The 24,333-nt window shown below is 39.2% G+C and overlaps 1 long non-coding RNA gene across 2 annotated transcripts in view; it reads left to right on the top strand.

Moving 5' to 3' along the window:
• LOC136107394 (uncharacterized) overlaps nucleotides 1–24,333 on the top strand; it is a 326,635-nt gene that overhangs the window by 90,289 nt on the left and 212,013 nt on the right. For both annotated transcript variants that reach the window (XR_011741319.1, XR_011741315.1), the window contains exon 3: nucleotides 5,280–5,324. This is a non-coding gene — a long non-coding RNA (uncharacterized lncRNA). The remainder of the gene's footprint in view (nucleotides 1–5,279; nucleotides 5,325–24,333) is intronic.

Below are 24,333 nucleotides of genomic sequence, written 5' to 3'. Positions count from 1 at the left end.
GCTAAGAATGATAGTTTTAACCGCTAAATATAGGGCTATGCTTAATGACAGTCAATTTATGTATTTTAAGTAATTTATATGATGCATTTAGCATTTTCCCTTCTTCATGCATCATTCTGATTTCTACAGTTGTATTCATGATTGTGTAAGTATCCTCAATATAATTAGAGAACAAAGTTCAGCCTGTGGATTATTAATGAATGGCTATAAATACCATTTAATGGGTAGTTCTTGCCCGTAAATGGTTGGTTGTCTAAATCACATCATGTTTTTTCTACTCACTGGTTAGATTAAAACCCAAGAGACTAATAATTGCTACCCAAACAGCAGCTTCCACTCGGTGAACACTTTGAGATACGTGCAGCCAGCTGAACACTGTGAGCAGCGCAGTACTCAATCCTTCAATGACATCTCTTGCAAGTCTTGTGCTTAAAAATGATTGATTTTTGTATTATTTGGCAATCTTGCATGTCAGATTTATTCTGTAGCACTTGATGCCTGAAAAGTACAAACTTAACTCTTTTTATAATAGTAAAGAGCAACTGCAATTACTCAGAATTTTGTAACGCACAAAGGCAACCAGCGAAGCCCAACAAAGCGCTTTAAAACGGGACACGCTGCCCCGCTCTGCTCTGCCTGCTGCGCTTGGGTTTCATTTGGCACTCACTGGCACTTTGTTTGCAGCCCAGTATCACCAACAGTCTTCTCTTGCATGGTCCAAGAGTAGGCGTGACAAAGGTAGGGGTTTTTTTAATCACCTTGCTCTCAAACTGTAAAAAAGCATATTCCAGACAATGCTGCAAAAGTGGCTGGTCTCGGTTGTGGTTTTGGAGACTTTGTGGAACCACTAATAGGTTAAAAAGGAGTACTTTGTATCTTTAACTTGCTCGAGTGTTTTTAGTGTTGTTTTGGGTTTAACACATCTTATTTTCATTTACCTCTCTGCTACTTTTTCTCTAAAGGAGGTCTTAGGGCTGCATTTCTTGTCTGCCTCTCTGAGGAGAATTTATTGATGCCTTTTCTAGTCTCTGAATGGCATTTTCCATCTGTTTCTTCTTGCCTGGCTCTAGTTGTTCTGTGGATTGTTTTTGCATATTTATCTGTGTATCCTATGTTTTCTTACAATTTTTTATCACTTGTGAATCTTAGTTACTTTTCAGATGTCCCACTCTGGTACCATTTCACTGTTCAGTTAGTCTTGTGGAAGAGCAGTAATATCATCTCACCTTCCAGACAAGGTAGACAAAGGCACAAGGGATTTTCCAGTGCTCACAGAGATGTTCCTGGACCTGTGGCTTGACATGTTAACCCAGATTCTGGACCATTGATTCTACCTTTCTCTGCAGCATCAGAAAGCTGAGCTGATGTTGGCAGTGATTTGTGTAAGACCAGTTCATCTCTTGGGATTCAGTTTGCAGTCCTGGATGTGCCAGTGGTTCCCCTACATGTGTGTACGGATGTGCACACTAAATGTCCGTGCAACTCTTGGTAATTTATTTAGGGTTGCAGGTGTTTTTTTTACATATACAGTGAAAATATTAAGATTCTCGTGACCGTCAGCATCACCACTGTACTGCATTTTGTCCCTGGAAGTTCTGTTTCTGATCTGAGAAATTAAAGGTGAACTTCTGCAGTTCTTTTTCCAGACTTTGTTGTAAGATTTTAGGCATATAAAGTCTTACCTGAAGTTAGGATTCAGTCCAGTGACTTCATGAATTTCACTTCAATAAAAATTTAGGTATTTGTCTTGGAGTTAGGGATATTTCTGTTATGTTCTGCAAAAAATTACAACATAAACTTTTGGAGACTCTGTCACACCTCTCACCTCCACTAATGTTTCCTGTGTTGTCTCCTGTCTTTTGTTAGTAAACTGGAAGAGGAACTTTGGCATTAGGAGATGCTTATGATTTTTGAAGACTAGAAAAAATACTGGTTTTCATAGACTATGTGGGTATCTATTCAGATTTAAAAAACAAACAAACAAAATCTTTTGTTGTACAGACAAACATCCTAGAAGCTTAGGGCAGATGCAGGCAAATTGCTAAAAGTTGCATTGGTAGAAACTTCTGAGAAGTTAAAAATAATAAATAAATATTATATAGTGTACAGGATGTAGCAACTTATTAAAGTATGTAGCTGCTCATTGAGATACGTCTGAATTTCTATTCCTCACAGCTCTACTGAACTTGTAAGAATCTACTATGGCTTTAAAGTACGAAAAACCCAAAGCAGATCCAAAGGCTGCAGGGCTGTAGGTGTCAAGTCCAGCCGGTTTCACTCACTGTGTGTTTCCCTTCCCTTGGATAAGTGAAAACACAAAATCTGTGCTCTCCTGCCTCCCTGGGCTGCTGGACAAGGAATGTGACCTGCCCACAGGTTCTGTGTCCTGCTTGCTTCAGACACACAGTTCTTCAGTTTTGTTACCTTGGATACTGAGCTGAACGTACCATGCTTTTGCTTTTAAAACTAGGGAAGAGAAAAAGCAGCATGGAGCAGTATCCTGACCTGCTCTGGATGAGCTGCACATACACTAAACCATTTTTCAAAGGGAAAGGATTCTTTCTAGTAATGCTGTTAGCCAAAAATTTGTTGGTGTGCTTTTCAAGATATCTTGGAATGCGAGCACAATAAGTTGGCTGTACAAATCTAATTATCTCAGCTTTTCTCTCTCTCTCTTTTTTTTTTTTTTTTGGCAGTGTTATTTGATATATTCTTGAAGCTCTTAATGAACTGCATTGGGAAAGAGATTACATGATTTATGTAACATTTATTTTCTTTTATTCTTTGTGTTCTGCCTTGTTATAAACGATGAATTGTTTAAGTGCTTTTTTTGCTTTGAACTAGCAGGAGACTGGCAGCAATCTCTTGTTGGTTCGTTCATTTTTTCTAGATGAATCTAAACCATGACTTAAGCACCAGGCTGGTGACCCTGCATCCTCACAGGACAGACACCTCTGTGGTGATCCTCTCTTTCTGAGAGTGAAACAGTCAGTGTCTTTTCCCACCATTGGCATCACTATCAAGAGCTGCAAGAGGGCACCGACGTCCATTTTCTGATGGCACAAGGACAGTTTCCTGCAGACTGAGCCATTAGCACTGATGTTATTTAACTGGGGGAAGAGTTGCACAAGAGCGAAAGGTTTAACCCAACCACAGGCATGCGTGTTCAACTTGAGGAATGCCTTTTTGCAGACTTGTGTTGTTTTCTTCTGTCTGAGTAAAGGTTCAGCATAATCTTGATGCTCAATTAATATTTCTTGTTCCTGAGGGGGAGAGTATTCCTTAGGCTGTTGAAAGCCAGCGAGTTTATGGCCAGTTGGTAGAGACAACAAAGTTTTTTGCAAGTTTGGGAAATCCTGATCAAGTGGAGAAATTAAACCGCTGAACAATTAGTTAGTTTTTTTCAAGCATCTGTAGGAGCTGTGGCTAACTTAACAGGGACACTAAAAGTAGTATTGAACTGTATTTCTGAAGGTTTAGCGATGTTCCAAACCTGAAAAATCTGGTGCCTTGGAGCCCATCCTCAAAAGTGAATGTATTGCTCGGTATGTCAGATTACAAGGTCCTAAAGGAAAACTTCAAGGGAAAACTAGTCTTGCACTTACTTTCTATTCTTTCAAGTAGTTGTTTACAGGGGTTTCAGCCATTAAACAATCCTAATTTTTTATTACCTTTTAATTGCAAGAATACTATATATATTCTGGACCGTAAACGGAGCTCAAATCACTGCCTACACAGGTAGTCCCATCGCTGGGATTATCACAGGAATGTTTTCTAATATTTGTGACAATAACTGTTTCAAGGAAAAATAAAATCCTGCTCTCAAGCAGTTGCCTACTGAAAGTGGAACACATGAAACATGGAAATTATACAGACTGTGATATACATATGTGTAAAATATGCAGTTTTATATATAGAAGTTAGTATTAGAAATCGGAATTCTTTTGCTTTAATTTGCAGCCTAAGAGGTGATTTCTAGAGCCATTTTTCACAACAAACCCAGACATCCTGTCTTCTGCTTATAACATGCGTTTGAGCAGATGTTGACCTTAACCACAAAGTGAAGAGGGGTGGTGTTTGGATTTTCTTTTCCTCCCACTGAAATCAAGGGAAAGAAAAAGTGATTCAAATGTTAATTGAGGAATTAGTTCATGTAAAGGGTCAGTAGCTGGGGTTAGTACTTAAAAATATTCCTTCTCTTAACAAAAATAAATACAATGTGCAGTTAGCATTAAGTAGTGCAATTTGGTGTCTCAAGTGATTTAGAAAGTTAAAGCATTTTTCCTATGATTTTGTGACACCATAATGTAATACCAACAGTCTTATGCTATTCACCAGAGTTTGAACAATGACTTTGTAAATTCTTCTTTGGTACTTACATTTTTGAGGGCTGGGTTATACAAAGTGCCAAGTCCTCGTCTCCTACTGAGTCAGTATGTGTTTAGCATGGAGAACCAAGCTTTGTGTATGGGGAAAAAAAAAAGATAATATGGAAGGGCTCTAAGGTGGGATATAAACTATCTATTAGATAATTTATATAAATAAATGCTTTGTGCTTGTGACAGTGCTGGCTGAGCAGTGTGAAATTACTTTGTATGTGGTCTGCATGGTATCAGTGTTTTGCTATTATACATTTACCTGTTTTCGAGAGGAATAACGTGTTTTCCTGGTTGTTGTGACGTTCAGTTCAAGCCGTCTTAACAGCAGTGGGGCTGCTGCTTGTGGAGCCAGCCAAAGGGAGGGTTGTGTGATGGAAGGCGCTTCTCAGCCACCTCATGCCCGGAAGGGAGCTCCCATGTGCCCGTCCTCCATGCCATATTCTGTAAAATGATGGCAAAAACCTGTATCTTATCTATATTTCAACAGGGCTGTGAATAAACACACGCAAAACCCTCAAACAAAAAAACCCAACAGACAAACATCTCAATAGTCGAACTGCTTCTCACCAGTAAAGTATACTGCCTTGTACCTTGTCTGATTTTTGGTTTGTAGGAGTGTGCTTTTGACTGAAAATCCAGCTGTGCTTTAAGATGTATGAGAACACCAATTTCATCAAAACCTACCAATCTTCAATCCAAAATCCATTTTGCATTGAGTGAAACGGTGCATTTCTATATACATTCAGAATGTTCTTTTTAATGTCTGTTATTCCAATGTCTGGCCATCTCTGAATGTGTTCATAAAGGAACTCTTAATTAAAGAACTCATGTAATGTAACATGCTGCTTCGCTGCAAGTTCAGCATTATCTTGGATTTATTTCTTTTTTGTTTGTTTACAGAGAAATCTACTGCAGGTACCAGAGCTCCATGATTTCTATCAAAAGGTAAGAGCTACTTTGTTCAAAGATACCTGAATGATATTTGTCAGTTCAATATAAATATGGTTGTAAAAAAGGGTAACAATGATACATAAAAACAAAATTTAATGAAAAGAACTCACATTATGGGTGAATTTCATGAATCATGTAAAGGTGTGCATAAAAAATTGAATATGTACACTTTAGATCTCAGATCTGATAAATATTTCATTGGATTAAGAAATGCACTCTTGAAGCTTACCTGTGTATAAAACATAAGAATGCATTACGGAAGTAAGTAAGGTACTCTGTCAATTAACACACTTATGTCTGTCTGTCTGTCAGTAATAAAATCTTTGAAATTATTAGACTTTAGGTGGCTGTGTCTGTAAAATTTAAAAATGGAAGCCTTTGAATAGAACTAACTACTGAGGTCACTAACTACTTGGATAAAAGATATATGATTGAAGAGAAATATAACTGTGGGATCTGCTAATACATGCACTTAAAATGCAACCCTAATGCTCTGAATTGTCATTATGGATGTGCATGCTGAGGAGGGTTAAAGCTTGATTCTGCCATCGCTGAAATCAGAGCTAAGATTACAAGTGACTTCAGTGACAGCAGAGTTAGTCCGATGCCTAATGCTCTTTACAGGCTTGCCATCAAACCTAGAGTAAGCCCATTGCTGCAAGTTTTGGAAAATGCCACTGATGTGAAAATGCCTTTCTGGATCCATCTCCACATTGAGATGGGATGCTGAGATGTTTGGGAAGGGCCTTGCACTGGACTTGGTTGTCTTGAACTTCTCAGTGTCTGCATCACGTTACCTGCTCAGCCTCCTCTCAGTGCACTGGTTTTGGATGTGGTTGTTTTTGCTTTGGCCTTCCTGTAAAGATGCTCCTTCTGGTGAAGTTGTTGCAGACATTTATTTTTCTTCAGTCTCACATTAATAGTGCACTGAGGAGTGTTTTGATGGGAAGTATCAATACCATATTGAGTGTTTGTATGGACTGGATTTGAAAAGCCTAAGCACCAAAAATCAGTTTTGTTTCTTCAGATTTTATTGATAGTACTTTAGCAGATGGATATTTCTTTTGTGATACCCGATATCCAAGCATGTGAAAGTGACAACAATTCAATATAATAGCAGGGAAATGACTGTACAGTAAAGTAAAAGAAAATTTCACATCTAAACAAATTGAGTGATAAAGTAACACATGAGTTATCAGCAGGTGGGGTGAACTCCCCTGTAATAATTCTTTAGAAGTAATGAGAAATAGTAGAGAATGGAAATATGGTTCTGTCACTTCAGAAAGAGAATGGTTCTGCTTGTTTTGAAATACATGTTCTTGCTCACATTTCTTTCATCTACCTGCTCATCCATTTGTGTGGTTTTGGTTGTTTTGGTTCAAGATGCCTCTAGGTGCTGAGAGGAGGAGGGACAAACATTTTCAATGCTGAAATAATCTGAACTAATAAGAGCGATGTATGACACTTCCTATAGAACAGGTTCCAGTTTCTAAAGAACAGATACCAGTTTCTAAGCTAATCTTGCTGCTCTAGGTAGAGCATTGAGCAGCGAAGCCGCATAGGCATGTGGTACCACTACTAAGTTCTCCTAGTGTAATTACTATTAAAATTTGGCTTACAGGTTCCGTGAAGACTTTGTGGCCATATTTTGCAGGAAAAATGTGTATGTGGTTGTTGTGGTTTTATACGGATGTGACTGAGATCAGCACCCACTTATAAGAATCAAAAAGCTGTAATTGCATTGAGAGTATTAAGGTGTAATGCATACAGCTTCTTACACATCCTTCGTAGTAGGGCAAGCTTATCTCGTGTATCTGTTACCAGTTTGTAACGTAGCAGATGTGTTGCAGATTTTCTGTGTTTTTTCTTGCTGCTCAACAAGGCTGTTTTCCTCCCCCCAGTTCCAAGTAAAAATGCTGAAAAAAAAAAAAGTGAATCCAGTTCTCTTACCGACAGTGTAACATCCAATATTGTTGAGTGTTCTGAGGTTTGAAGATGAAAGAAACAGGCCATAAGTTATGGAGTTAAAGGACAATATAAACAAAATGACCTTTGGTATCATGCTTGCCATATTCTGATGAATAAATTGAGTTCATGTTTAACATTCAGATAATATGCCTGGCAGAGCAAAACATTGCCACATTAAATGTTCAGATCAGAAATGTTCAACGCAGACTAAATTAAGTTGGATCTTAGGACAGCAAACTTAAAATGAGTAACATGTGGCAATATTTGATTTAACAAAGAAATGTTTCTTTTTCTTTTTTTTTTTTTACTGTAAGTTTAAAAGTCTAAAGATACGCATGCCACAATGCAGCACCAGGAACGTTAACTGCTTTTGATCTCTCTCCTCAGATATTAATGTCTCCCCCCAAACACACCCCTTGTTTGGCGTCTTAAGAGTTTTCATACCAATAAAGATGCAGAGAACAGCAGTCTTTGCTTCTGTTTCTTCAGCTTGTTTTCTTAGTGTTGCATGATCTATGCCCTGGAGAGGTCAATTTTAATCAGCCCCCAGGCACTTCTTAATGTTTAGGGCCAAATTTTCAAAGAAGGCCTCAGTTGCATTTTGATTAGTGAGCATATGATTGTTTCTTGCACTGTTGAGCCTCCCAAACACATGTATGTTTATGCCTGCCAAACTACAGTACTAAACTCTTTGAAGTGAAGACGTGGCCATCCATGCTACTGACATGTGCGTCCTTTGTTTGCACATCTGTGTGCATCCACCTTTGATTATGGTTGTACAGCTGCACCTGTATTTGATCGTGGGAATGAAAGGGTGGCTTTGGAACTAGAATTTATTTTTGCAAATGCAGTACCAGTTGTCTGTGAGATTAGTATGATTCTCAGTCATTCCTGGCTTGCCATTTTTGCAATTTGATCTTCTGGGAAGTATTTTACTCTGTAGAAATCTTAGTTTTGCTGGTGTCGAGGATAAAACGTAACTGTTTTGCTAGTGTTTTAATAAAAGGTTTCTTGGCTTCATGGGAACATCGAGCTCACAGGGAAGACGCATAAATCTAGTCATCCTTGAAAAAGACCATTAGTCATTCAGGCTTAAGTAGTGTTTAAGGGAGCAGGAGCTTCATGCAAAACCCCTCTAGATGGCTGTGATGATTTCTCGCTATTATGATTCCAGTAGGAATGCCAAGCATAAGCGTAAAAAAATGCCCTTTGTAAGCCACAAATGTTGGTGCTAACATAAAGAACTGTGTCCAAATAGTAATGATTTACACAAGTATTGCAGAGCAGCAACATCCAGGTCTTTGATGCCACTTATATGTATTTCACTGAGATGGGGGTGTTGCTAAAGCATATCCCCAGTTATTAGTTGTGCACATGGTTATATTCTCAAAGATTACAAATATTTTAGTCAAGATCAGGACTCCATGTGTCTCTTATGGAGGAGGAATTCTGTCTGTCTTGAAGGATTATTGCAGTCAAATATATTCGTGTTAGAGAAATATAGTCAATGTTGTTCAAACATGCCTCAAAATTGAAGAAGGGGATTTTCTGCATTGCCCTGACTCTGTCAAACTGGCACCATTGCGATCAGCTCACATGTAGGTCGATTTGGTTTGGTTTGGTTTTGTTTTTCGTGGTGTAGGAAATCCCTTTGTAGGTGTCTATGACAAACTTCCAGAAAACTCACTTAGGAAATACATTGGAGTCCAGGGCATCTTTGGTTGAAACAAAGACTATTTTTAGGTTCTGACTTTTCATGGGAGCAGCAGGTCCTGTTTGTTCGCAGACTTTCCTGCAGCTGCAGTGTGGGCTGGCACGTCACCTTTGGCTTTGGTGAGAGCAGAAACCGGCCTGCGAGGATTTAAAAAATGGGCAGGTTGGAAGGGAGCAATCAACTAGTAAAAGTTCATAACCATGCAATTACGGCATAGTGACTGTGGAAACTGAAATTCATTGGCCACTTGAGGCTCTCCAAGACACATATCAGCCTCTAAGTATTTCTGTATTTATTCTTAATTATTTCAGTCTTACTGAAGGTTTGGCTTTTGGCATGTTTAACTGTACAGAATAGAGCTTCGAAGCCAGAAACTTTACTGAGTTGCCCAAGACTTTCCCTCTACGTGTTCATGTATGTATGTACAAATCCACTCATATCCTGTAGGACATGCAGTAACTTTCTGAATTCATTCATTTGAAAAATAGTGGCTTTGCATGTAAGAATCTGGAACGTAACTACCGTGAGGAGAAGAAATGCAGAATCATGAACATTATAGCTGCAGACTGATTTTGTTGCCCCAACTTATTCTGGATGCTTTAAGGAGCTGAAAAGAATATGTTAATAATTGTTAGTTTGGAGAAAGGCAGTAGTAGTATCCCCAGCTTCAGCGTCGCCTAATAGTACATTTGTCAAGTGAAGTTAGCTTTGAAAGTTATGTATTATGTTTGTAACAGAAAGGAATTTTGGAACAGAGACGAAAAGAATTGGAACTCAAATCAGAGCAGGAAAAGTTGTCCATCGTGGTTACTTTGCTTCTTTGCCTTTCAGTCTTATATGAGAGGCTTCGAAATGCTACACTACATGCTGCAGGTTTTTTTGTAAACTTTCTCAAACTACATGCAGGAAAACCATAGAGATCTTGACAGGACAGTTTGTTTTAAAAACCAGACAGTGAAACAGAGACCTTCAGAGTACTTACTGACCATTGTTTGAAGTAATATTTATTGTTGTTAGTTTTTAATGCTGCTATCCTTTGCAAATCCCACACAGTGTGGGGGCAGAAGCTCATGGGCACTGGATTCTGCGGCTTCAGCTGCGCCTGCACTGTTCACACTGCGTCCAGTGGCGTAAGGACCGGTCTGGGGGGGCACCTGTCATTTGAATTTGCTGTGCCATTGCGTTTGTAGGAAGAGAATAGAAAGGCTGAAATGTTTCTGTCATGTTTGCTGATGTTTGGTACCAAAACACAGCTCGGCCACAACAAAACCATACTGGTAATGAGTAACGCCTACTGTACAACAAAAGGATATCGTACTTATTTTATAGGCCTTAAAGTTATTCTGTCTACTTGGTATGAGACACCCCAAATTCTCAGTAATTCTTTTTATTGTCATTTGTGCTGACTCTCAAGTTCTAGTTTTGCTACTAAAGCAAGCAGGCAGCATTCTCTCACTTGGGCATTTGGGGTATGTGCTGTAGAGAACAGCTCTTCTGGTACAGCAGGTAATGAAAAGTCTCCCAACACTGAAACAAAAATGTGTTACCGGAAACAAAGACAGCTTGTCAGAGTGAAAAGTAGGATAACTTTCAGAGATGTGAAAGAGCAAACACCATGTGAATTGAAATATGTATGACTTGACTTAGTGCTGAAAATATACTTGGTGACTGGGTTTTTGGTTTTGCTGCTTTGTTCAACATTGCTGTATTCAGATGGCCGTGGGGATTCTGTGAGAAATTTAAGCAAATGAATGTATCAGCTGAAAGTTGACCATAAATTAGACTCTGTCATAGAAAGCCTTTGCCAGTACTGGAAGCTCTGACGTTGAAGAACAGTCTGAAACTTCGATAGAACAGGATGATTCCCGTCCGAAACTTTAGCAGAGAAGTCTCTTATAATGATATTTTTGTTATGCAGGGCAAAGGCAGGTTTAAAACCACTATGTGCTAATGTGCAGCCTTGATGCTCACAATGCAAGAATCTGCCTTCGTCTAGCTGGCCGTGAGACAGGCGTGAAGCTCCCAAACCTCTCCAAGCCTTTCCAAGCCTCCTTCCAAAAGTCCTGCCGATAAGAGGAAAAGAGAACTCCTCATCAGATATTACCTCAAACATCTTAGTTGCCCTCAGGCAGGTTTTCTGATATGAAAACTCTTATGTTTGGTCACTACAGGAATAAGGATTAACTCTTAGAATTTACCAGTGTGAACTCCGTACATTGCAAGCTCAGTGTAGTCTTGGGAAAGGAAGATGTTCCTAGGTATATTTTCAAAACCATGAGATGTCATGAGCTCTTCTCCTGCCCTTACTCTGTTCCTCTTTAGGAGGACCCATAATGGTCCCCAAAGCCAAATCCCTGATTCTGTCTATTCTTAATGAACAATATAGCATTGGTGCCTGGTGTCCTTGTCTGGCTGGGCTGGCATCCTTCACCCCTTCTTCCACTGCAAGGCTGTACACCCTTGAGAAGGAGGCTGAGGCTATTGTCTGGAGCAGAAAGCTGCACTAACATGTTCATTAGCTGCTAAGCTTTGTAAGATTGTATTATGATTTTGCGTGTCAAATAGGAAACCTTAATGTTAAGATGGTCAAGTAGGTTCCTTAATGACCGTCCTGCAAAGGTCCATTCAAACAGAACAATGGATTTCACTGTAAATATCATACGGTTTCAGCTGTTATGCTAATAACATTCTCAGTGTCCTCCTCTTTTGAGCAAATGTGATTATTAGGTTATTGAAAAAAAACTATAGGTTATTGTGAACTGAAATATCTTTTGTAATGCTATTTTGGCTACTTCTCTGTTCTTGAAATGCAGATCCGCTATAATGCAAAACTTTTTTAGTGTTTGGCACTAGTGGAGTAATCTGTTTTCTGTCTCTGTATTGGCTTGAATAGTTACAGAACACTGTCACAATGCTTTATTCAGCAAATTTAGTCTTGAAGTACTGTATAATTTCTGTGTTCTAATTACACCATGCTGCTGTCTCAATTGTTCTTACCATTGCATTAACAGAGCCTTTGTGTCCCTTCTTGTAACAGGTCTACCATGCTTTAAGATAATTTACAAAAATTATTCTCCTGAGAATCCCTGAACTTTCTTTCCTATGGGCCAGGTGAACAGTTTGTCAGGCTTTCAGGGGTGCTTTTGCAGCAATGGTAACATTAAATCCAAAACTGTGGGTGAGGCAGATTCTTTCTTTCCCTGAAACTTCCCATCAGGCTTTTCCTGATGAGCTCTGACCATCCTCTGGCAGAACGGGGTAAAACCGGACAGAAATGGGTGTATCTGTTACCTCTTATCACATAGTCCAGAATATATGTGGCTGTGCAGGCCTTGCCATGTCAAAGCTTCCTCTGCCAAGAGCCCTTCCTCAGTTGATGATGTTTTTGATTCTATGATTCTTTCACAGTTTCTGCTGAAAGGAACCATCCCCATGCTGAACCCATTAAAGTGGATGGAGGTTGAGGTTGGAGAAGGTTTCCTAGATGCTGGTTTTGATAAGGATGTTTTACCTTATCCACCAAGCCCCACAGTAGCTCATGTTCTCACATCCGTCCCCAAGCTCGGTAGCAGGTGACCTGCTAAGCCCAAAGCCACTGCGGTAAAGCTGTCAAAATGTACAGCAAATTTGGACTCCCTACAAGCAGAACTTGAGAGCTGTCATCACACCGAAACCTTTGGTTTCTTTAAGTCCCATTCTATAATGTACAGTTCAATGAACAACATGTTAATGTTTTGTTTTCTAAATGTTGTTTTGACATTTAAATGTTCAAAACCATCTTGAGTTAATTAAATGTAGAAGCTTTAAGTGAATGGATTGTGCTGACAACTCATCATCTAATTACCCATAATTAGGAGTAAAACAACATTAGCTAATAGAAATAATAAATAATTGTGATAGGAAAGAAAATTCAAATGTACTATATAGCAGCACAGCAATTTTTTTCCCAAGCAGAATTCATGCACTGCAGCCCTGAATATAGTTCTGTTTAATCACAGGCTGCACATGCGTAGGTATTTCTCACTGAATGTTTTAGGTTAATAAGAACTGGTCTGAGAATAGAAAAATACTAAATGATGTTTTAGGTTGATGAATTCCAGAAGCTGGGGCATGTTTGTTGGAACAAAATAATAAAGACAAAATAGATCAACAAGGAGTTTGAAGAGACAAAGATATTTTTGCATCATCTATTAGTCTTGTCAACACCATTAAAAGAGAGGGGAAAAAAAATCAAAGGAACTATGAAGTCAATTTGGATTGATTTTTATCAGTGTTCTTTGCCAGTTGTGAGCTGGCAGGTTTTACACTTGGAGAAATCAAGTGTGGGCAAGTTCAAATTGTTCACTTTTCTCCACAACTGTCCTGAAGATAATGTTTTCAGTCATTTTTACCTGAATGCTTATCACCAGGAACGGTTTTATTTACTTATGGAAATGTGAAATGAAAAACATCTGTTTCTTGATGACCTAGAAAATAATGTAGTCGAAACCTAGTTTTTGTGTGTAAAGCGAGGAAAAACTTTGAATTTCTCTGCTTTCTTCAGATCTGTATTTAACAAATGTTAGTCTTGCCTCCATATAATGAGGTATAGACTCTTTGCAGGAGTGAGTTCCTTACCATAGGCATCACTAGTTGCAGAACTTAATCTGTTTTTAAGAAATTAATTATTTATCCATATCTTAGGTGAGGTGGAACTAATCCTTCTATATTTATTATTACTATATATGTCATTTATTCACGTATATCTTACTTAGTGTGCTTTGGAATAACAAAAATTGAAACAAGTAATGGGTTTTCAAGCAGATAACACATTCAGTTATGTATGTTCATTTTAATGTGTGTTTAATGTGCACGCATTTACCGTAATTACTTACACAAAGAGAATTAAGAATGTAAATGCAGATTGAAAGCAGCTGCTTTAGTTATGGCTGATGCCCAGCTTGGGACTACACCTGGGAAAAAAACCACATAAGATTTATTCAGGAAGATGTACAGATAGAAGTGAAAGCAGTATTGGTGCAAACACAAGATAATGAGAATGTAAAAGTATGTGTGGTAGGCGTGTATCTAACAGACCTGCTGGACTGGGAAATGGACCACACAGAACCCACAGAAAAGCTATTGGTAAAGAAAAGGAAGCGAATAGAAACTTCAGCTTTGTTATTTTTAAAACTGATTTTCATAAGGACTCTAAATTTGTGATCACCTTCGTTATATTTCCATAATTATTCCAATATTTTTGTTCTTGTAAAAAAGGGAGAGTTATTGTTATAAAGTATTCTAGTTGAAAGATTTGAAGACAGTCTTTCATAATTATGTTTCTATTTCCTTTACAACTTCTCATTTTCCAAGATCAATTTTTACTTCAAGAAGTGATCCATAGCTACTGTCATGAATATTTATATTTAGAGAATGAAGCAGGAGCATTTGTAAATCCTTACCCTCTTAATTAATGCCAGTCTTCAAGCTTGTGTTTCCCAGTGATTGATAATAAAAAGGTTTCAGTGTGGCATGGTATTCTTTGCAGCATGAATCATACAAGACCATAAAATTGTTATCTACATCATTATGGCTGAGTGTATTGTACTAAACGAGCACATACCAGAAAATGAAATGAATGTTTTATGTGTTCTCTCAGCTAGATTCAGGTAGTGTGCAAAATGTACCTCTCCGAACAAATCACATCCTTAAATCTGTTTTTTAAAGCTTGCATAATTACCGCTTGAACACAATGAATTTAATTCTATATGTCTTTATTTTATGTGCTGCCTAGTTGAAAGCTTGATTTGGCAGTGACATTAATAGAGACAGAAACGTGCATGTTTTGCTGATATCAGTAGCATTATTTACACATATAAGGATCCATGTAAGCACTGATTAGGCAAGACATTTTCCAGACCAACTATAATTAGTTTTTTTAAAAAGTAGACTTTCAACTATATTGATTTAGTCTTTAAAACAAGTCACTTTTTTAGGGGGTGGATGACGCAGAAACCTTTGGTTAGAGAAGTTGCAGTAATGTCTCACAGGAATTGTTACTTCACTATTTCATGCTCACATACTCTTTTAGTGACTAGACTTCCTGGCCAGATGTTTGTGACGATGCTTTACTGTGTTTTCTCTCTGAATGGTGGGATCCTGTTGCAACTTGGGACATGTAGTCCAGGTACAAAGTTACATTTACAATGGAAGGGCGTATAATGTGCAGGCAATGCAACACTAAATTTTCAATGAAATGTATTGGTGCCAAAGCACAGAGGACAATCTTAATACCTAGTGGAGCACTTTCTTTGGAGGCTGATCTTACCTTTGGGATCGGTACAAGACGAGCAGGAATAATCTTAATATGATAAAAGAAAAATTGGATAATCACAGAGAATCCTTTTGTCTGCTATTAGTGGTTGATCAGGTGAAAATCACAGTTGACACATTTTTTACAAATGCATCCTTACAAAAAGTGTGGCTCTTACATAACGTGCCTCTTTCTCCTGCTGTGTCTTTTCTTCACTTCAGTGTTTATATGGGATCTTTGACCATAAGACGCTGAGAATTGGACTCATAACCTTTTTCAATGATCAGGTGATGAACACTTGTGTAAGGGTTTGCCAGCCTTTACAGCATCACAGAGGTAGATCTAGATCAACAGATCCAAGACTTCTTAAGCTTAATCTGCTGTGTTGCTGGTTCTGTAGAGCCAGTCCCTCAAAACTTCCAGCATGAGAAACTTGAAATCTTTGCAGCCTTGAGGGATTTGCACTTTTTCTAATGAAATGGAGGATCTAAAGGTACTAGAGCTGAATCCTAGAGATAGGATGAGATGAATCCACACAGAATCATGAGCTATATACTATGAAACCAATAGTCTTCCCTTGAAATTAATTCTATGGATTGTATGCTAAACTAGAAATGTTTCTGGTGAGACACTGATGTCCTCCTCTATTAGCCATTAGTTCCCTTTGTATTTTGAGCAATAACACACTGATGGATGATATTCTGAGCACATGGAAATGGGTGTTACAAAAATCCCTCAGACCTGTTAATTAAGTTTCACTCTTGACCTATGGAAAATTCTGGGGTTTACTTGGTGCTGTGTGTGTGCCCACAGGTTTGGATCCCTCCCTTTCCAAATTACCGTGACTTAAACCCTTCTTAATCTTGAAAGGAGTGATGAAGAAAGAATTGGAGAATTATATTGGAGATTTTATTTTTGCAGTGTAATCCCATCTGCTATAGCAGAATCCTCTGGATAGAAATTGTTAACTTCCTGTTACTGTAAATGGTTTTTAATAACATCTTGTGTATCATTGTTCCCATTCTTCATTTGGTAGCCAACAATTTATAATTACTACATTAGCAAGAACTGTGTGATATTAATTCCCTTGTATTTGTCTTGAATTTGCAAGGAGCAGATTAGTACAGAAAGACTGCTTGTCCCTTTAAAACAGAGCAAGAATTTAATTACCATAGCATTTTGTTTCTTCCCTGAGTTTTGTTTTGCCAAATGGAGAAGCAGAGGAGACTGGGAGCTGTTGGGGTTTCGTGAGGAATGGCAGTCTGCAGATTAATACAGGTTTTGTGAATTGCAGCAAAAATATAGGTGCAGCTATAGGCTGGTACAGGCCTGTTGGAAAGAGGGGTAGGAGATGGCTGGTTGGTTGTTTTTTGCCTGAGCCACTTAATTAATTCTTGACAAGTTTACTGAATTGTTTGTCAAATTAAAACAATGAAACTCCCAAAGGAGAGGTCTATTAGAACAACTGTCAGGAAGAAGCACAAACTTTGGACACATAAGGCTACCTGAATAGAGATTTATGCACTGAAGAACTTGTCTGTTTTTCCAACTGTATTAGTCCAATATAGTATTTCATGTTTGTCCTCATACTTTGTTTGGCCTTGGACCACTGCAGACAAGGTAGCAGTAGTACTGAAAAAGTCCAAGTATTCATTATTAATTATTTCAGGAAAGCTTTGCAGACAGGAGGAATTCCCCTTGCAGATCTGGGGAGAGGGGAACGCCGTCACCGTGGGTGCTGCAGGAATGAGAATCTCAGAGGGCTGGAGAGGAGCTGCTGGGTATTGACTGCTCCTGGTAGTGCCTGCAGGGAAAGGGAAACCTCTTCATGCGGAGAAAGGTGTGGCGAGCAGGGGAAATCAGAAACTTTTCCACCAGAAGCACTGTAAGGAATTACCAGTGAGGTTTTAGGAGTGCTGTGTAGGCAGCCCTGATATTGATTGATTTTGCTTTTGGGCCAGAGGGGAAGAAAATGAGAAGAATTTTCCAGGGCAGTGGGCAGGGAGATGTGGGGTGGGTTCCCCCGCTCCCAGCTCTGGCGGCGGCAGCACGGTTCAGCCTCCCCCAGCCTTACACCTCGGACAGACAGTGGATTTTCATCTTCGACAGGCTGGAAATGAGAATGAGGGAAATGAATGAAGTTAGTATCCCAGATCCTCGTGTATCTAGTGTCCGAGCTAAGCAATCAGGTCATGCAGCCCTGTGTAGGAATTGCCATACCTGGTCAGACAAGAGATTTGTCTCCCCAGTACCTGCCTCTGAGAGCGATCCGTCATGAATATCATGGGGAGAGGATGAGGAAAGAGCGAGCCTACAGTAATGCTTTCTCGGGATGCTCACCCTCTACATGAGTTTTTCATGAGTTTCCCAAGCAATTCTCAATTTAATATCCCTGGTTGCACTTTTTTTTTTTCTTCTAAGAATTTATCCTTTTGTTCTTTGAAGCCATGGAAACCATCAGCATCCCTGGTGTTCTGTCACAGACAGTTGTCTGACTGAGCTGGGTGTTGCAGGGAGGGCGTCTCCATCCGTCTCCATGCACACCTGCTCATTGCATATGTTGTCCCTTGCTCACGGGCTGGAAGGAACCACAGATGCTCAGTCCCTGCTCGCTTCGGCCACCACCTCTTCATTTTATCATACTGACAAGCACCCTCCCCAGAAGAAAGCTGATATTTGCCTTTTACAGAAGTAAAATGGAAACCTCAGTGGGGAGAAAGCAGATGCATTACCACAGAAAACATAGAGTTCTGAGGAAGGGGGGATTTTTCTTTGAAAAGATGCTTCTGTTTCAGATCAACTCTTTTCCAGCTACCTGTAGCTCATTTATCCAAAGTCTTTTGGAAATCAGAGGGGAAAAAGAGATCCCACAAAAGGCTCTTCTCAAGAGTGCATAAAGGCAAACTTAGTCCCCACTGCAGCTGTCACCTTCACAGCGTTGTGTCAGACAGGAGTTCAGAGGAAATATGAACAGTTGCTGTTTATTTTTGAATGAAATATACACACTTCCAATCTTGGCCTTTGGATAATAACACCCAAATTAAACTAACTTAGAATCTGCCAAATTTCAAATCGCTTCCTTTTTCTTTACTACATTTCTTGAATATATTTTCTTTTACCTTGCCCATGTTAAATGCTTAAAGAGAGATTTTCTTGTGGCAGTCGTGCAGAGGTGCCTTTCACAAAGTGAGTCACCTTCTATTGGGGACAGTCTCGGAGAGGCAAATTAAATTAGGAAGAGGAGAGATTCTAGTTTACAGGAGATAGAACTGTGATTTGAAAACTAAGGCATTTATTCCCTTGCTAATAAATGAACAGAAGTCTTATCAACAGCAATGCAAACTGTGCACATAAAGAAAACAAAGAGGGGTAAACTTGGCTCTAGCAATATTGTCTTCAAGGTATTTACACAGGATTCATAGCATCCTATAGTCAACTGCGCAAACCTTGAAACATGTTTACTGGGATGCATTTTTTGCATGTGAAATTACAGTGATTTACTTCTGATGTTTAACTTGTATATATTTTTTTAACTGGAAAGCAGATGTGCCCCACCGCTCTGTGTTGTAAGGCAGAGTGGGACCTTGCTGAGCAGAGGGGTTCCCCAGGGCTGACGTGCAGGGCCCCACGGGGGTTCCAGGGACCCCCTTTGCCCACGGGAGCTGCCTGTTTGCTGCTCAAGTGAGAACACAGAGTGCTGCGCTCCAGCACTAACGGTGTAAGGCTCAGCTTTGCTAATTCTTATGTAATTCAGAGTCTCATTATATTTGGTGATGTTCCTTGAGACTGGATCTTGGAGTGCAGTGAATGTGACAATGCCAATTTATTTTCCTCTTTTTTAAAGGGAAGGGAGGAGGAGAGGAATGAAATTAAATGACAGTTTCTAACTATCCTGGCTCCAGTGAAGGCTTAACATTGCAGGCTAAAAAGATGTCCCCCTTAAGATAACTCCTCTAATTTGAGTGTTCAGATTTTTTCTCAGCAGTAATAAAAAGGCAGAGAGCAAGTTCCCTACGTACTTTTTTTTTTCTTCCCTCTGGGCAATGAGGGGTTCTAATTACACTAAAACCCCCTAGTATTGACTTTATAATAGCTTTGCCCTGCCTACATAGCCACTGTATATAGAAGGCTGAAACATCTCAAATCATTACAATGGGAATAAACTGTTCTTTGAAAGAACATCCAGGGTTTTCCAACTTTGACCGCTGTGGAAGTTTTATGAGAATAACTGTATTTTGTTCAAGTTAGTTTCTCTGCTGCTCTTTTCTGTGTTGCCAGCAGAGTGAATACTATTACAGTACTTTCTTAACAGGAACACTCTGTGCCAAAGGTTTTAAAGTGTTTTATTTTAATGTCAAAGATGATTAAATGCTTTAGTGTGACTGACAAGCTTTAGTAAATTCGTACAAATTAGATATACTAGCTCTTAGTAAAATAGATTTTCTAAACCTGTTTTGTGTGAGAGGAGAAGTAGCAGCTAATGATAGTAAAATACATTAAGATGCTGGCAAATTAAAAAAGCCACTTGCAGCTTAGCAGTAGCGATACGACAGCTCTCCATGAGGGTGAGGTTGGAGACTACAAGTACAACAGAAACACCCATAGGGTTTGCTGTAGTATCACTTTTATTGTTGAGCAAGCTGAGCTGATACTTCCATGGGATTAGAATATCCTCCAACTTACTTGTAGGAGCAAAGCCACTGCTCTGCCCTCCTCTTGTTTTTGAGGATGCTGGTACCACTGGAGGCACCAGCTGTCAGAAATCTTAGTGTCCAGGCTGGTAAAAAACTGTAAGTAGTCTGTAGTAAAACATCTCTGTTAATGTTTTGTGCTGTATTAACTCAGCTGGACATGTAAGTACTCACTGAAGATCCAAGAAGGAAAATAGCGACCCAAATAAAGCTTTTCTGGTATGATTCTTAGGGAGGCAGGAGAATGGGGGGAAAAAAACAGCCAACCAATGCACTAATGACAGAAGCTGTGCACATGTTTAGATACTTTGGCAGTAGGTGTTTCACAGCGAACGAAGCTGAATGTGTGTTGTGCCTGGTAACACATGAAGCATGGATGGTTTTCCAAGCTCCCAACTGAGCTTTTTTTAGAAAGAATCTCAGAAATTCACTAACTTTCAAGGGAACTGAAGCCAGCTTCTAGCCTTGTCCTGGTTTTGTTAAAAAACAAGTTTCTCTTTTAGTGAATTTTTGCCTGTCAGCTAAAGCCTTCATATTAGCTGCATTTTCCTGGAGAACCCAACACATGTTTTGGTAAACCTAGCAATGGAATGCACACTTATTGATAAGCACGGGTGGACATCTCGCGAGAGGGGCAACGAGAAACTGGTGACTGAGAGACTGACCAACGGTGTATAACATTCCATTCACGTGAATACTTCATATAAAAGTGGGAGATCACGAGGATCTCGGCCCTTTTTCCTTCTCTTTTTCCTCATGGCTGACATTAGGAGAGGACCTTGCTGGTCGTCCCTGTGAACGGAGGCCTAGTGAGAGACTGAATGCAGCTCCGGTTGGCTACAGAGTCTAATCCAGGACTTTGGGTGCTGGCTCTGCAGTTGCTGAGACTTTCAAGATTGGTTTTGTATATTTTGTATTATTTTCTCTATTCTTATTAGTAGCATTAGTAAAACATCTTTAACTTTTCCATCTCTCTTCTCTCTGTCCTTCTTTCCCTCCCGATCACCTGTCCTGAGTGGGAAGGGGGGAGAGGGAGGGGCAAAAGGGGGAAGTGGGGGGGGAGAATGTGAACAATACATCTGCCAGGGTTTGATTGTCACCCCGCAATCTTAACCCTTGACAAGCCTATAAACACAACTATGTGATTTTCTACAGGAAAAAAGACGTTATAGGGGACTGGCTGCTGTGATCCTGAGTTGGTTCCGTGTGGTTATAGTTGCACAGGTGTGTTTGAAGGAGCATTTGGGATGTGCTGTGACTGCTGTCTTTGGCGGAGAGCTGAACCTTTCAGCTGAGTACCGCATAACCTGATGGAGGGTTAGTGGAGACTCACAGAGGAGATACCTCAGTTGAACAGATATAGGTGTGCATATATATACATTTATATATATTTTTTTTTTTTTAAATTTCTAGAAATGTGTCAAATTAATCACATCTGTTTTGTACCTCCATTTCCCATCCTTTGTGTGTGAAAGGTGAAACAGAAGCCACTTGCGGAAGAAGCCTTTTATTAGGTGTTTGTGCTACATCCACTCCTAAGTGTTCTCATCCACAGCCACAATTGCTATACCAATAATAACATATGGTAGATATTATGGCTTGAGCATTAATAATAACAATGTTATCATTTTATGTTTATACATCATTAGTGTCAGTCCTTTACATTTGCTATTAAAGATAAGCATTTTCCTTAAAAACAACATGTTTTAAAGAAGCATTTTAAAGTTAACGAGGTCTCCCAATCTCTCTTCAGGATGAAAGGTAAAGGACTGCATTTTATCATTAAATTATCATCTTATAAGAAGAATAAAGGTTTCTTAAGAAAAAAGTGTTATTAACAACATTGTCTTTTTGATCTATGGAAGGACAAGTGTCCTCTAGCGGAGGTAGTACCCTCCTCTTCTTCTCTTATAAACCTTTGTTCTCTTCTGATGCATATTAAGCACCAGATGAAAAATTCTGTTTGTCTGTGGTCTAACAATGAAATACCTTGTAGGAAATGAAAAGGTCAAGCTTCCCCTGTCAGTGATTTATTATAAACAGTGCCTCCGTCTTTTATTTCCTGGTACTTTGCATTTGGATTAGTGATGATACATCACCAGCTGCTAGATAAAATATGAAGTTGGGAAACTATGGTCAAACATTTCTGCTGAGGAATGACCCTGTAATCAGCTCCTGGCACACACAGGTCTCAGTTGATTTATCAACCCAAACCTGGGATTCTAGAGAGGGATGAATTAGCTTAAAGGTATCTAAGGGATAATAGCTGAAGCCAAAAGTGCTGTAGGAAAACCGTTTGTCACCAGCTTGCCCTGCCCTCCTTAATTGCAGAAAAATTGAGAGTGGATACGTTAGGCACCTGATATAAATCATTGGTCAAGCAACCAGCCATGTATCAAGCGGGGAGTTGCGGGCCTTTCGCTCCTGCTCCTGCAGGCGGGACGCTTGCGGTTTTGACACCAAGAGGCTGTTGGGCCAATGTGGTTTAATGTGCATGTGTCTCTGTGCTGACTTCACCATGGCCTTCTGTATGACTTCATGCATTTTTTGTTCCAGTTCCTGATATGCTATTTTATATGTCACTTTCTGTAGTTTTGCATTTGGGGACCATTTGTCCCAGCTTTTTTAGCTGAGAACATAACAAAAAAGAAACGTGCAGTTGCCTGACACATGCTGTAAACACTCCCTTATTGCAGAACATATTTGAAAGTTTAGTGCTTGTGGAAGCAATATTACCAAACAAATTAAATATCTGCACCGTACATTTGTATTCTTCTCATTCTCCGGTTGTTGTTTAACTACATTTAACTCCCCAGCAAATGCACATGCTTAACTTTACCAACTTCACACACAGTTTAGGTAGAGCTTGATGATATTTGATTTTTAACATCATGTTCGTGGTCTATGAAATGAAGCATGTGCATGTACGCAAATTCACATGATTGTGGAACCTTCTGCTATGAGCATCTTGCCTTCCAGTGCACATCAGGGAAAAATTAGAAATTAATTCAGTCCATGTAATCTGTACATTTGAAAGAGCTGTGAGAGAATAATAACACAATATTCTCTCCCTCAATTTAACTGTATTTATGAGATTTTTTGGAGATATGGCCCAAAGCCTGCGTAATGTTATGTTCCCTATGCCAATATTTATTCATATTACGTGTGGCTGTGCTTGTGCCTCTTTTTTCATATATGACGTAATTTTGCTAAAAATTAATTTTGCAGCCTAGGGTGGAAATCCAATTGATTGCTTCTCTGCTTATTTGTTGCTTGTGAGCATGGTGCAAAATCCATTGTAATCCTGTAAACGAATCTGTGTACCGCAAATGCCCTCGAACAAGCAGGTCGGAGAGCACACAGAATCAGAGAAGAGCATAGGATGCAGGGGACCTCTGGAGGTCACAGCCCCTTCTTCTGGACCTGGGAACACTCCACATATATTTTACATCCCCTTGACTAGAAACTGTAAAAATACCAAGGGAATCAGGTTCTTGATTTCTACCCACTTCTAATGAGACTTAGACATTTAACTGCCTTATATTCATGTTGGTTTTTTTCTGGTTTTAAATTTCATCATTGCACTGAAAAATTGAATGTGCTTAAGGACATTGCCGATTGTGGATCAAAATGTCTTTAGAATTGGGCTTTAGTGAATAAAACATTAAAAATATTGCTTGCTCAATGTAAGTGCAATTCTTCTAAGGCTAAGTTATGTTAACAGAATTTATTACTAAATTGTGTTGTAATTCTTTTAAGCTAATGCATGAAAATGACCTCAAAATCAGATACAATCTAGTTAAGAAGGTGATTATCTAAGTTCCTAAATGTCTTTCATCCAGAAGCTCTAAAAGAAAGAACAAGACTTCATCCAGTCTGGAGAACATGAACACCATAATTTTAACCACAAACAAAATCGATATAAGAAAAAAGAGAGGTAAACACAACAACAAACATTTGTCCATGTTAAATGACTTTTGCCCACCATAATTAGCATCTGTTTTATGGTGTATTGAGCACTTCCCTGCGTGAAGGAGAAGTACCACTGCAAATTGCTACACCAGGAGGAGACTCTTTCAGGCTTGAATCACAGGGGCCCTGTGAAATTTTTGGTTGCAAATGCTTGTCATTGTGCTGTAAAGGATAATGGAATTTGATTTCACAAAACATATTTCATACTCAAGGTGTCCCAAACCACTCTCCAGATGAATGAGTTAAATGCTGTAGAAGCGGTGACTGTGTAGGTAAATGTGGTGCCTATTATGTACTGGGCAATAGCTCACAAGCAGCTGCGGACAATGGAAACAGGTTTTCCCTTTTATTATTGAGGGTCACCCA

This window comes from Patagioenas fasciata, chromosome 13 (genome assembly GCF_037038585.1).
Source record: "Patagioenas fasciata isolate bPatFas1 chromosome 13, bPatFas1.hap1, whole genome shotgun sequence".
Lineage (NCBI taxonomy): Eukaryota > Metazoa > Chordata > Aves > Columbiformes > Columbidae > Patagioenas > Patagioenas fasciata.
This window is presented reverse-complemented; position numbering and strand designations above follow the sequence as displayed.